Consider the following 13,677-nt stretch of genomic DNA (forward strand, 5'->3'; position numbering starts at 1 on the left):
GGAATTCAGTTTGGTAATGAGTTTGTAGACTGAGATTAGCAGAACCATTTCCCAGACACTCTGGGAAAGCAAACTCATTTAGACATTAGGGTTGTTATGGCTGCTGAAGTAAAAACATAGATGTCGGCAACTGGAAAAACAACTTCTTATGGCTAATGATTTGAATGCTAGAGCTCTTCAACATGCAAAATGTATACAAAAAGGTATACTAGAACTTTTTCATTGCCTCATGTTTGATATGCATTTTTTAGTATGTTAATTAAATGTTGATGTGCTTCTCATATAACTTTAGCAGATATAAGAGTGCTGAAAGCCTTTTGCCAGACCATAATAGCTGGAGCCAAAAATTACATCCAGTGTTTTTAGGCTTTTTCTTATGTCTTACAGTGTCAGAACCTCATTCATTACATATAAAAAAATAAGTACTGAATTCAATTTTTAGCATTTAATATAAGCAATCAAAATCACAAAAGGAACTGAGATACACCTGAAAGCTTTGCCCTGACTCATTAGTATAGCATATTGAAATATCAGGATTTTCTGTGTATGAATAACTCTAATGTTTCAGTGCTGGTTTTATTCCAGAACTCGAAAGAAAAGTCAGAAGTAAATTCTGCTCTACTAACACTCTCAAGTTGTATGCTGGATATTGTTTTGCTTGCCTTCTGCCCAATTCTTGTAGATTGTCATTCCACCACTTCTGAAAGGTAGAATTTCCAGACTTTGGGACAGGGGAAAATAATCATGGAAAAGAAGTCTGGAACTGTCATAAAAACAATGAAAACATTTATTTTTCATCAGAAGTCATCACCAATATTTTCATCTTCCTTAGCTCAGAAACTGGAAGGCTCTTTGAATTACTAGGGCCTCTGTGTTTCTGCCTTTGAATTCTGTGGAAACATTAATGAAAATATTTATCACTCTGTTGTGAGTCAGGATCCTTATGGCCTTCAAGTTCTCTTCAGTGAACAGTGTCTTTTCATGACCCAATGCCACCAACATCAGAACAATCTGTATGACAAAGCTGCCCTAGTCTGAGAATCCCAAGCGTTCCTTTGGATCTTTGGTTCTAGGGTCCTACAGGTGGTGATGCTGACTTAGAGCTGTGAACCTGACAACAGCCTAGGGATTTCTGTTAAGAGCTTTCTAAGCAAACTAGCAGGAAGCCAGACAGTCAGCTGATGTTCCCCCATTTAATTTTTTTGGATATTACTTTTTTGTTTGTTTGTTTTGTTTTAAGAGAATTTTTTTCTTTTTTTTCCACAAGGAACTTCTTTAATTACGAAATTGCCATGGCAACTAGACTTGTATTCATGTTCTTTCATCTGGGTTGGTCTCCACGGGTAAAAAATACTTCATTTCCATTCTCAGCAGAACTTTTATCTGTCCCTCCAATACATTCTTTATTTTCTTACAAAGAACTGTGCATGCTTACCTGTAGATCTAAATCCTGGGGAAAAAAATAAAATAAAAATCAGGTGATGCATCTCTTTTCTTTTTTAAATGTTCTGAACCCCTTTTTAGAAATAAAAAAACAGCTTGCATATACATTTCTTCTATGTCAGCATGAAAGGAAGGATGTTGGCTATTATTTGCTTCTTAATTTGCAGTTAAAAGACTCTAGATTTCTTATTAGTAGGTGCACTCTGTGATTTGTCCATTCCTTCCATAGAAAAATTACAGGAATGTTATGATTCATCTCCATTTCCTATTTGTAGGAGTTATTTGATACATGATAACTACATTCCATTTCAGTTCCTTCATACGTAGCTTGTTTAGTTTGATTAGAGAACAGGAGTAATCTAAATGCTTATTTAGATTTTTCGCAAATGCAGCAGTGACATAAACAAAATATAGTATGTGCAAATGTGTTTGTGATATAGCTGCATCAAGATTTTTTTTTTTATCTTCAGGATTTTATTCTAAAATGGACCTCTGGATTTGAAAATGTGTGATCCCCAGCCAAAAAATGTGTTTTGCTATCTGGATAAAATAATTCCAACATTTAATATCATAGACAAAATATCCTCTTAATGCTATTTGGGGAATGAAATAATGATGTAAGTCAGACTTAAAATGAATTTTCTCTTAAATTTGTCACATAGTATGATAAGATTATCCAGTTCTGCTTAAAGGAAGCCTTGCAGTGGAGTGTTTTATCTTCAGGGCTAAAATCAAAGTTGACAATCTACTAGTATACTTGGTAAGGTATGCTAGCATCAGCCACTTCCTCAGTATTTCTGGCTGCAAAACAGTTAAATTTTTGCTGTCTTAATTGTAGTAGGAGCTTGAATACAGTGTTAAAGTCACTGGATCTGTGCCAGTTTAACAGCAGCTGAAGGTCTGGAATAGATTTTACCTAGAAATGTAAGAAGTGTACGTGAGGGAAAGATTTGTGTTGCTAAATATAAGCTGCCCTGAGAGTTCTAGGTCTAAGATAGTTACTGTTTAGGTTGAGTAGTGAAAATAACACAGATGATCCTTCAAGATTCTTTCACCAGAAGTATCAACTGAAATCAATAACATTTGGAATGTGCAATAAATTCAGACCTTTTATTTTCACTTGTCCTAAATCAAGTTTATTTGAAGAGGAGGGATGCATGTCTGTCTATCTGTATGTATATTTTACATATGCTTGCATATATAAAGATGTATGTCTGTCTGAGACATATTCATACAGATGTTTGCATGTATATAAAGCATTTACAGTTTACATGCAGATATAAAGGATTTGTAAATGTGGAGGAACAGGACTGAAATAGCAGAATTTTCATTGGACAGTTTTATCACATCCCTTTACATTAAATTTTGAGTACAAGTGCTAATGTTGAAACTGGCTATTAACCAAAAGGTTTGCTGTCAAATTAAGTGTTCCCATCTGAGATGATAAATGGAGACTGCGTAACTATAAACTGTGACTTAATGCAAAATAATTCATTGACATCTGGCTCCAACATCTGGTTTTATAATTGCTCCTCCCAAGCAAATGGAATTTGTACTTAAAATTTGTTGGGTTTTTTAATTGGTGTTCAGAAATATATTTCTTCACCATGTAGCTTGCACAGTTACAGAAGGTTGTAGAAAAAAAAATCACATTGCTAACTGTAGACATAAAACCACATAAATGCAAGTGTAGCATATTACATTGGACAGCAACAAAGAAGTTTCAGGGAGAAACAGGAAGGGAATGATTTTAGCACCTGTTTAGTGCCTATCGTGGTAATAGCTAAGGACTACCTACTCAGGACTAAAGAAGAATAACCCAGAGAGTTTTGTCATTACTGTTCCCATTTTATTTCTATCTATTTAAGTTAAAAACAACAAACACTGCAGGATTAACAGCACAGTATGTCTGAACTGCTTTGGGCACACAAGCGAAATGCTTGCTATAACTGTAGATACATGAGCTTTTAGTTCCACTTTTCTCCTTTTAGTTGCAGATGTAAAGGTATTTGGATGAGTAAATCAGATTTAATTTACACGATAGACATCACTCCTATCTATGTAGGTTTGGTCAAGTGGTATCAGGTGAAAAATTGTTATTGTGGAAAGTAGAAGTTCTGAAGGTTAATTTAGAAATGAACTTTTATGCTTCAGAAGCAACAGGGCCCCCTTCCTGTCATCTTTCATTTTATGGCTTATGTTACTCAAAAGTGTTCTTCATTTGAGGGAAGAAAAAAGGAAGAAAGAAAGAAAAAAAAAGAAACTAACTAGAAAAGGCTGAAGAAGATAAGGCCTAAGGGCTACTTTTCCAGAATGGGCTTTGTGGTGGTGTGTGAGCTCTGGCTGATGAAGCACTGCAGATCCCACAGGGAGGAGGTGGTGGGCAAAGCTGTGTGTTGCTCTGCAGTTTGTGTGTGTTTTATTGGGAGGCTTTGGGAAAATAGATCCGTTCCTGTGTATGTCGATAAGGTAAAATCTGCCAAGGCATCAGTCCTGCTGTTTTCAGTTCTGTAAATAGGAGATGTTCACAAATTCAGGTGTTACATTATTGAAGCAGTATGGGATCAATGAAAAGTCGTCATTTGTTATCATTATCTACTTGTTTTGAGTAACTGCTTTCTTCTTTTAACCAGATGCTCTTCCCAACTTGCCAGTGAGTTGCACAGGCTCAACCTGTGCTACAAACTTTGCTAGTTTTGGTACACTGAATAGAAACTGTGTTCTGTTCCTGCCCTTCCTAAGATACTGTTGCCAGCACAATGTACTGGTAGTGACATCTCATTTGTAAAATAACTCCTCTTGTTACCTTCAGTTATGCTTTTATGTAAATGATGTAGGCATCCTAACACCTTTTTGTTCCATTATGGTGTCTTCTGGTATAGATTTGTTGCCCAATTTGTTCTGTAATGTTGATATCTCTTAACTTGTTCAATTTTCCAACAGTAAAAAAAGATTTTTTGCAAGCATGTTAAAAATGTCATGAGTATTCACACCAACAGTCATATCCATTATTGATTAGAAAGCTTCTGTCTGTTCCTGTGGAAATTCCTTGTCTTGGAATGTTTATTTGATCAGATATAGAATGGCTTAGTTTTTAAAAATAAACTGAATTCTCAGTAGTGCTGAGTTTTACTTCATAAAAGTCCATGTGCTATTACTCACATGGATTTATGGGGAGTAGCGTGGTAATGAGGAAGATACTCAATTCAAGGAAAAAAGTGGACAAGGTGAACGTGAGGTTTTCACTCCAGTGAGGCTACTCAATGTATTCTGCTAGGTCCTTGCCCAACTCCTCACACCAACCCAATAGATTTGACAGTTTCTCAAGATTTCCACTGAGTGTTGTGCTTCTACTAAGAATTATTTATATCCTTTTAGTTTTCCAGTGATCATGCACTCTTCTTGTTTACTTTTATATTTTTAGCTTCTTTGGTACACTTAAAAGCAAAGTTAGGAAAAAGGGGAGGGGGATGGTTTCAGAGGGTTTAACAGAAAAAAGTGCCCCGTGGTGCTGTCAGCAGTTCTGAATAGGAGATATTGTTTCCCAGCTGTCTCAAATATATACATTTTATTTTACAGTACACACAGAGAAATTTTTCATAGCTGTTCAGACAGACCAATTAAACACAGTTCAGGCTTGCTGGGTCAAGGATGGAGGTTATGTGTTACTGTCGATTTTTTAGGTATGCCATGAAAAAAAAAAGGTGAAATATTGAAATATTGCATCAGACTGACACCTTTTCTGCAGTCAAGCAAAACTATCTATTATAAAGTGAAAGTGTTAGATATCCATTACTAGGTAACTATAAGATGATCTGCATATAAAGAACTAGTTCTTAGTCTTCATTTCTCAAAGATTACTGAAGGATTACTGCAGAAGAACCTAAAGTCCCTCCAATTTTTTTTTTAATTCTGTGTAAAGACACTTATTCTCCACAGACTGCATTTTGAAGATCATTTGCTGGGATTATTTCAGAATATGCAGGTTTTTTTAACAACTCTGCTTTTTGAATAGTCCTCTTAGGTACAAAGATTTTTCTAGTAAATTTTAGCAATAGATTTCTTGAAGAGTTATCAGTATATCTTCAATGGACACCATTACTTCTCTCTATTACAAGGTTGCCCTTAAGGACAGGACTGTGTATAATGACCACTGACTATTTATATTCACTGGTGTCCTCCTTAAGAGAGTGAAGACTAATGAAAAAAATCAATTTTGTTTGATAATGTAATGTAAATTTCAAATCTATAGAGTTTGAAGTCGTGACATAACATTTAGTGGAGTAGGTGAATAATATGCTATTAGAAGTATTGTATTTCAATCACGTCAAGATCTTTCTAATTTTTATCCCTTCACATCCAGATTTTGGTCATACTTTCCAGACTCAGGTTAACTTACAATCTCTTTTCGCAGCCTTTTCTTTAATCCAAACTACAGCTGATTGTAAGTTTTGCAGTTTTATTTGCTTGCTCATCTATACACAGCAAATACAAAAGGAAATATAAATCATTTTTGTAATAATCTGACCTTCCTACCTCCCCATTTAATCTAGTAGACCATATGTGTAGTTCTCTTTTAAGTCAATCCAAGAATATTTCAGAGAAAGAGAAAAGGAGGTAAAAAATATCTTAAGACCTTGACTTAAAAATTATTTTCCAGTTAGACCAATTCAGAACACAGTGATAAACACGATAAGTTTTGTCTGCCTACAGTGGGCTCTAGAATAGAGGAACAAAAATCTGAAGAATTTTTTGGGTGTATTTTAAAACCGGAAAATCCTCACTTAGTCTGTGTGGACTGCTGAATGTATTTGAATAGCTATTATAGCTTTTGTATTAGTGAGGTTTTAAGCTGTCTGTTACAATAAATAATTGATTGCTTTCATTAAATGCTGAATGTTTATTTTACTACTGTGGTGAATTATTTTCTTTAATGCATGATAATTCTCTGCAACCAGGCAGCGATCCTACATCTCTTAAATCCATATTTTGCTGTTTAGTTGCTTAAACATCGTTCTTGTTAAGGTTGTTTTCTTTTATCTTGAATTTTAGCCTCCCATTTACCCAGTAGGAAAAACCTGTATTATGACACACAAACAACTCTAAGGAGATGTTATATACACATATATGTATATGCTGAAACAGTAAGTATAATCAGGTTGTTCTATATTTAAACTCCATTGATATGTGGTTTTATACATCAAATACACTGTACAGGCAATCATACAAATAAATACAAAATATCTGATAGAGTTAAGAGTGATAAAGGTGTTATGTAGGATAAGCATTATTGAATTATAAGTGGTTAAGACAATGGTGGAAGAGATGCCAGATCTTCAAGGAGTGTGACCAAAACCTGAATGGCCTGAAGCAGCTGAATAGATGACTTTACAATGGCCCACAGATAGAAGATATGGAATTCCGAGGTTCATTTTGTGTCTGTCCATGTAGATACCTTCTCAGCAGTCTCAAATAATTGATCCTGAATTCGCTTGGCAAAAAATATAGAATTTCAGTACTTCTTAAATGTATTTTACTGAACTGTCACATCTCAAAAATGTTAAAATTCTCTTTCTGAAGTATATTCAATGCAGTTTTAAATAACTCAAGGAACAGTACCATCTAGTTTTCTTCCTATAATTTCAGCTGTTATTTAAGCCTGTCTCTTAATGTAGTTAAAATTATAATACTTTTCAATTTAATTAAGCAAAAGAATATATTCTTTTGTTATATGTAAGTATTATGCAGTACACCAGTTTCAACTATGCTGGAGGAATGCTGGACTTTGAGAATATTTTTTACTGAACTGTAAAATTTTACAGTTGGGCTCGGGTCTTTCTTGGTATTTGTAAAATACCCAGTAGTATAGAGCCCTAATTCTTAAGAATTCTGGGCATTACTCAGGGAGAATAAGTAATGAAAACTCTTCGAACAAAACAGCAGTATTTTGTTTCCGATGTTAGTGTATCTATATGTATTATTCATTTATGTACATCCTATTGAAACACCATGACTGGATTTTTCTTGTCTTTGTGCTCAGCACATAAAGGAAGAAAGTCTTTCAGGAAGTGGCAGTTTCTTCCTCCGATGTGTCTTAAAGACCTGAGAATAACAGAATTTAAAGAAATTTAGGAGGTAAAGAATGCAAGTGATTTAACATCTAAAACAATATTGCTCGAAAAAGTACTCTCCTGCTGTAAGCATTGTAATCATTTTCCAATTTACTTCCTCCATGAAGTTTATTGGCCTATTCCTGGAGATGATAATTCTCACAACAGCCACAGCTGCTTATGCTTTGATGAACTTGCAATGTCAGTGTCTGGAACATGCTTAGGCTCAATGTTTGTTCAGTGCGTATATTTGACTTTTCAAGGACCTTGGTGTTGTCTGTGGTGGCAATAGATGTTTAACTCCAACTGAGAATGTGTTTCCTCAGTCTGCAGTTTCTGCTTCTGAATCAAAATAATTGGAGGGTTGAAATAACTGCTTTCTTTGAACGTGAAAACTGATGATACTGGAGATGCCAGTTTGAAGTGGTAGCACCATTTTTCAAAATAAGCTGTTGAAATGTTTGATTAACCTAAGCCAACATATTTATTTATGCTTATGTTTCGTTATCATTTTATAAATTTTGATTCTTACAAATGAAAAGGAAGAAATGTTAGATTCTTTTGCTAAGCACTCCTGCCATGCTCTTATTGCCTTTCTCGCACTGAGTAATTTGAAGCCCTTTTCTCTGCCTCCCTTCCATGACAGGTAGAACAAAGGACATGCAATGAGAGGCTGCACATTTAGCCATCAACAGATTCAAATCCATCCTGCTGCCTCAGCGTTCCTTTCCCTCTCAGCCTGCTACAGCTGCTTTACCCGCTGGTCTCTCCTCCAGCATTTGAAATGCAGGGCTTTTTTTTAATTTTTTTTTATTTATAACTCTCTCTGGAACATAAACTTATGTCCATTGGAAACTGGATCAGCTCAAGCTACTCTGTAAGAACTCTTGAACATTTCCCTTTTGGACTCAATTGGAAAGTTGGTTTTCCATTTTAACTAAAAATGCTCTATAGGGAACAATCCTACATCTGCAGTGGTAGGCTATATGACTCAGTGTAAATCCTTTTTTAACTTCCGTTGTTCTCATTCTGTTTTATTAAGACATCGTAGTCTCAACTTTCTTCTAAATGAAGCAACAAACATTGATGAAAATGAAAACTTAATGTTCAAAGTAAACATGTGCATCATTCTTGTGTTGTTGACTTCTACATTTGACGGAATGAAAGAATATTTTTTCTCCTACCTTTTTTAATACATTTGATGTTTTGTATTCCTGTAACATGATGTAGAAGATTTATTTAGAACTGGGCTCCTAAAAACAATAATAAAGGGATTGTTTGCATCGTGTCCTGATGGTAGCTTACGCTTCAGAAGGGAAAGGTGTGTAAGAGTGGAAAAATTTGTGATCAATTTGTAGGTCAAGAGTAGAGCAAAGGAGCAATTCCCTGTCCATTATTTTTATTGTTTATCATGTTGAAAAAGTGGTAGCTAAATACTTCTGAGGAAGTGAGAGAGCAAGACCATAATATGCTAGGCAGGAACATGCCAATGAAAACCAGTGAAAAGGGACAGGCATGGAGAAACAACTTATGGAGAATGAGATTTAAAGAGTTTATCATTTTAAAAAGAAGTTGTCTTTACTTAGGAATATTTTCTTTTTAAATAAGCCACATCTGAAAGCACTTGATAGCATATATGTGATGATTCAATTTGAGTAATGTAATTGATTTTACTGTTGCTTTTGTAACTTGATCTTCATTCAGATCAAATCAATATAGTTATTTCTTGAAGTAAGACTGACTAGATTAAAATTTGACAAAATACTGAAGGAATGGTAACTGCTGAATGAGAACTTTGGACTTATTTTTTAAGTAACTTGCTTCAGAGATTTTCATTTGTTTTATTTTCCACTAAAGACGCTTCAGAATTCTTAGAAGAGTACCTCCCTCAGCAGGGAAAGTGGTATTTATCACAGCTCAACAATCCCATTTTCAGGTTGCAATGAATGGGAGGAGAGCAATGAAAATGGATTGTCTGTGAATGGAATTCAGCATAGAACAGCCTTTTATAAAACAGTGCCTGTATGTTTGTTAGGATGATGTTGGAGGTTGGTATAATGCTATTTGATTAAAGCAAATAGCTAAATAGAATGCAAGCTTTCAAATGTACAGTTAGGAATATATAGGTATATATATCTTCCTTTTTCCTTTTATTTATTTATTTTGTTTTGTTCTGGGACATTCCTGCCCCAGCATACAGAGAGCCTGATCTGAGGAACGTGTGGTGCTATATGTGATTGAGGCCATGAATTCATTTGAAGTTACTAGAAATATTTATCTATCTTGCAGTTTTTCCTACTTATGTTCTAGCTTTAGAAAGAGCGGATCTTATTTGTCTTTAGGTTTCATAGTCCCTTTGTTTCTGCTACAGCTACTGGAAAAAGAATCTGGAACTCTGTCAGTAGTTTACTAGGTCTTTGCTGTATTCATTTGCCATGGGGGAGGTACTCTGCTCTTCAAGTTTAACCATTTCTGCAAAATATTAGAAAATATGTTGCTTTGGAATTTTGTAACCCAATGACTATATGATTTCATGATAGTTGTGCTGCTTAAATTTACACTATAGTCTCCTACTCTGTTGCTCTGAAATGTCTTCTATAGTTTGATATCATAGGGATATTGATTTTGAAAGGAAAACTTGAATTAAAACATTGTCATTCTTGTATTATGCAGATGCACTTTCCTTTCAGTGTTCCAAAAAAAATGCTATTAGTATATTCAATTTTATTTATTGCTGTGTTAGAACACAGCAATTCTGGTCTTGTTTTCTCCCCTAGGGAAAAATAAATGAATATAATTTTGGTTGCAAAATTCTGTGAGGAGGTTGAAATAGTGCATTCCAGTATGAAACTCTAAGACAATTGTTTTTTACTAGATTTTGAAATGAAAATTAGGTATTTAAATTCATACCACTACTGTGCTTTCAAGATCCAGCATACAAAATTGTCATAGTAGTTAATGCAGTGCAAGAGTATAAAGAGTAGCATGAATGGGAAACATCCTTCTCAGTTTTGGGGTTATTTTAGCATAAGCTAAACTGAGAAGAATTTCATGTTATATGAGTGATGAAAAATACTTATTTTATATAATTATCATTATGGTACAGTGGCAATTGAAGAAAATGTTAGTTCCGTGGGAGTGGGAACCAAAGTATTTTGAAAATAAGCTATATAATGTCAACATTAGAGTGAGGCTGATGTTTGTGTTTTTTAAGACCAACCCCATGTGCTGCGTTTCTTACTTTTTGTTGAAGTCTTAATTGAAAAAATAGATGGTTTCAAAATCATGGAATACTTATAGTGTACATAAAGGGATTCATTTAATTACATGCTGCCAAATAACTTCCCAGTAGAAGACTCCTTTCTTTTTTCTTTTCCAAGAGTATAGTGGTGTTTCCACTAAGAAGGCTGGTTTAACTTAACTATACCCTTCTGGAGCCCTGAATGTATGGCTCATTTTTAGACATCTTTATTTGTGTGTTTTATTATGTTGTTTGCAATTTCTATGGATCTTGAGTCCTTAAGAAATGTTAACAAATTAAGTGCCATTGAAACATGTCGATATTTTAAAATTAAGAAAGGCTGAAATGAATTTTCTTTTTTGCATGCCCAATCAGATGAGCTTTGGTTTTCAGACAAGTTAGCTCTGTGGGAGTTGTAGGTAGTCAGTTTTTCTGAAATCCTTGCCTACTTGTGAGATGCAAGTGTTCACAATTGATAGCAGATTTTCAGAACTCAGCTCTTACTGGGGTGTCTAAATATATTGCTAGACTTCCAAGAGCTTAGCATGTTGAATGCAGTGAGAGCTTCCAGCTGTGGATCATTTGTGGAAATCTGACCTTTATTTAGGTGCTTAAATATGTTCTGGTTTCTTCAGAAAGATTAGTTGCATGTATCTATATATAGGTATTCAATATTAGAGATAATATTTTTAAAAATTGGCCCTTGGTTTTTCCTGAAAAATCATTACAAGTTCATTTCAAAAGTAAAAATAGAATTCAGGCCTTTTAGTACCATTTGCTGTGATAACATCGTGCACAGAGCCAAAATAATCAGTGTAAGGTTCCACATTTGGAAAAGTGCAAAGATGTGGATGAACTGAGGCTTTTCCAAGTCTCCTAGAGGGTAAGCCTCATCTGAGAGGAGCTAAGGTGAAGGGCAGCATTCTGTTCAGACAGTGGCACTGAATGGGAAGGAAGGATCAGAAAGTATATTGTAATGTGAGAAATACATCTATTAGAGAATACCTAGGTAGCTAGCATCTAACATTAGCATCTAGAAAGAAGAGTACAGTGAGGCAAAAGATGGCACTTTAGAGAACTGTGGGTTGTAGTTTTGCAAAATACTCTGAATATGTGTATTTTACCAGGCTAGTCTTTTTCAGAAATGAAATCAGAAGGACAAATTTGGTCTTGATTTGGGTGCTCCGTCTATCTTAATTTTCATTTTTTTTTCAGAATCCTTCTGTTATTTCCCCATTTATCTAATGGTTTATATCTTCCTTACTTTATTGTCTTTTATTTTCTTCTTGCTTTAAAACAAACTACAAAGCTAATTTTCATTTCGGGAGTAGTGAAAGTAATTGATTCTTGGAAAATCCTGGAATTCAGTTTTCATGGCAGTTCATCTAGAAGTGATGTTTTTTCAGGAGAACTGCAGTTCCATACTGACTTTGGCATCACCATAACTTATAGTACATTAATATTTTTCTTTATAAATATACTAGAACATATAAAGATGGAAGAAGATGCCAAGTGTAAAATTAAACTATCTTATTATGTATTCATAAGAGATCCCCAGATATCCCTTGAACACCTCCAGGGTCGGTGACTCCACCACCTCCCTGGGCAGCCCATTCCAGTGCCTGACCACTCTTTCAGAGTAGTATTTCCTAGCATCCAGCCTGAACCTTCCATGGTGCAGCTTGAAGCCATTCCCTCTGATCGTATCAATAGTTACAAGAGAGAAGAGGCTGACCCTCAGCTTACCACAGCCTCCCTTCAGATAGTTCTAGAGAGCAATAAGGTCTCCCCTCAGCCTCCTCTTCTCCAGACTGAACAATCCCTGCTCCTTCAGCCACTCATAACGCCTGTGCTCCAGACTGCTCACCAGCTCTGCTGCTCTTCTTTGAACATGCTCCAGGGCCTCAGTGTCTTTCTTGCAGCGAGGGGCCCAAAACTGGAGTGCAGAGATCTGGTTGGTGTGGGGGTTAAATTAAAGACTGAGTGAGAAGATTTTTAATGTTGCTTGTAGTGCTCAGCATTGTGTTTTCACTTTGTTTCATGTTTTACAGCTGAAATTAAGGTAGTAATACTGAAATGTTTTAACACTCAGGAGGATAGTATCTCAGTTAAAAGAATTGTCAAGAGATCATAGAGTCCAACCCTGTGCTAAGGCACGTTCCCTGCAATAGGTCACACAGGTAGGCATCCAGACATGGATCTTCAATATCTCCATGGAAGGAGACTCTGCAACCCAAAGAGGATAGAGATATTGAAACCTATTCCATCACCCTTACCCCAGAATTCTTCCACATGTTTGTATGAAACTTCCTATATTGAAGTTTTAGACCATTGTTTCTTGTATTATATCTATACACCACCAAGAAAAGCCTAGCCTCACAGAATCATAGAACTGTAGGGGTTGGAAGGGACCTCTAGAGATCATACAATCCAACCCCCCTGCCAAAGCAAGCTCTCTAGACCAGGTTGCACAGGTAGGCATCCAGGTGGGTCATGAACACCTCCAGAGAAGGAGACTCCTCCCAATTCCCTTTAGATATTTATCAAAATTAATCAGGTTCTCCCTCTGTCTTTCTCCCTCTGGAAAAAAAAGCCAAAAAGCAGTGCCGTAACAGTGTGTGCTGAAGACAATTTTACCTCAGAGTAGCAAGCATGGCCATTTGAGTACATCTGAAATGCTCGAAGCCAAACCCAGTGTGTGAATTGGCAGGAGTGCTGATAGCATTCAGTGCAATAAACCAAAGTAATATCACAAGAACTGTGATAAATACTAATACAAAACAACTGTGGATATTTTTCAGTAGCTAGACCATTCTTTATTGTTCCTGTGTGGTTTTTTTGTTGTTGTTTTTGTTTTTTGTTTTTGCTGCATCAGGGTTGGGA

Source organism: Cyrtonyx montezumae, unplaced genomic scaffold, assembly GCF_038088225.1.
Source record: "Cyrtonyx montezumae isolate F1298 unplaced genomic scaffold, pur_monq_1.0 scaffold_2, whole genome shotgun sequence".
NCBI classification, from domain to species: Eukaryota; Metazoa; Chordata; class Aves; order Galliformes; family Odontophoridae; genus Cyrtonyx; species Cyrtonyx montezumae.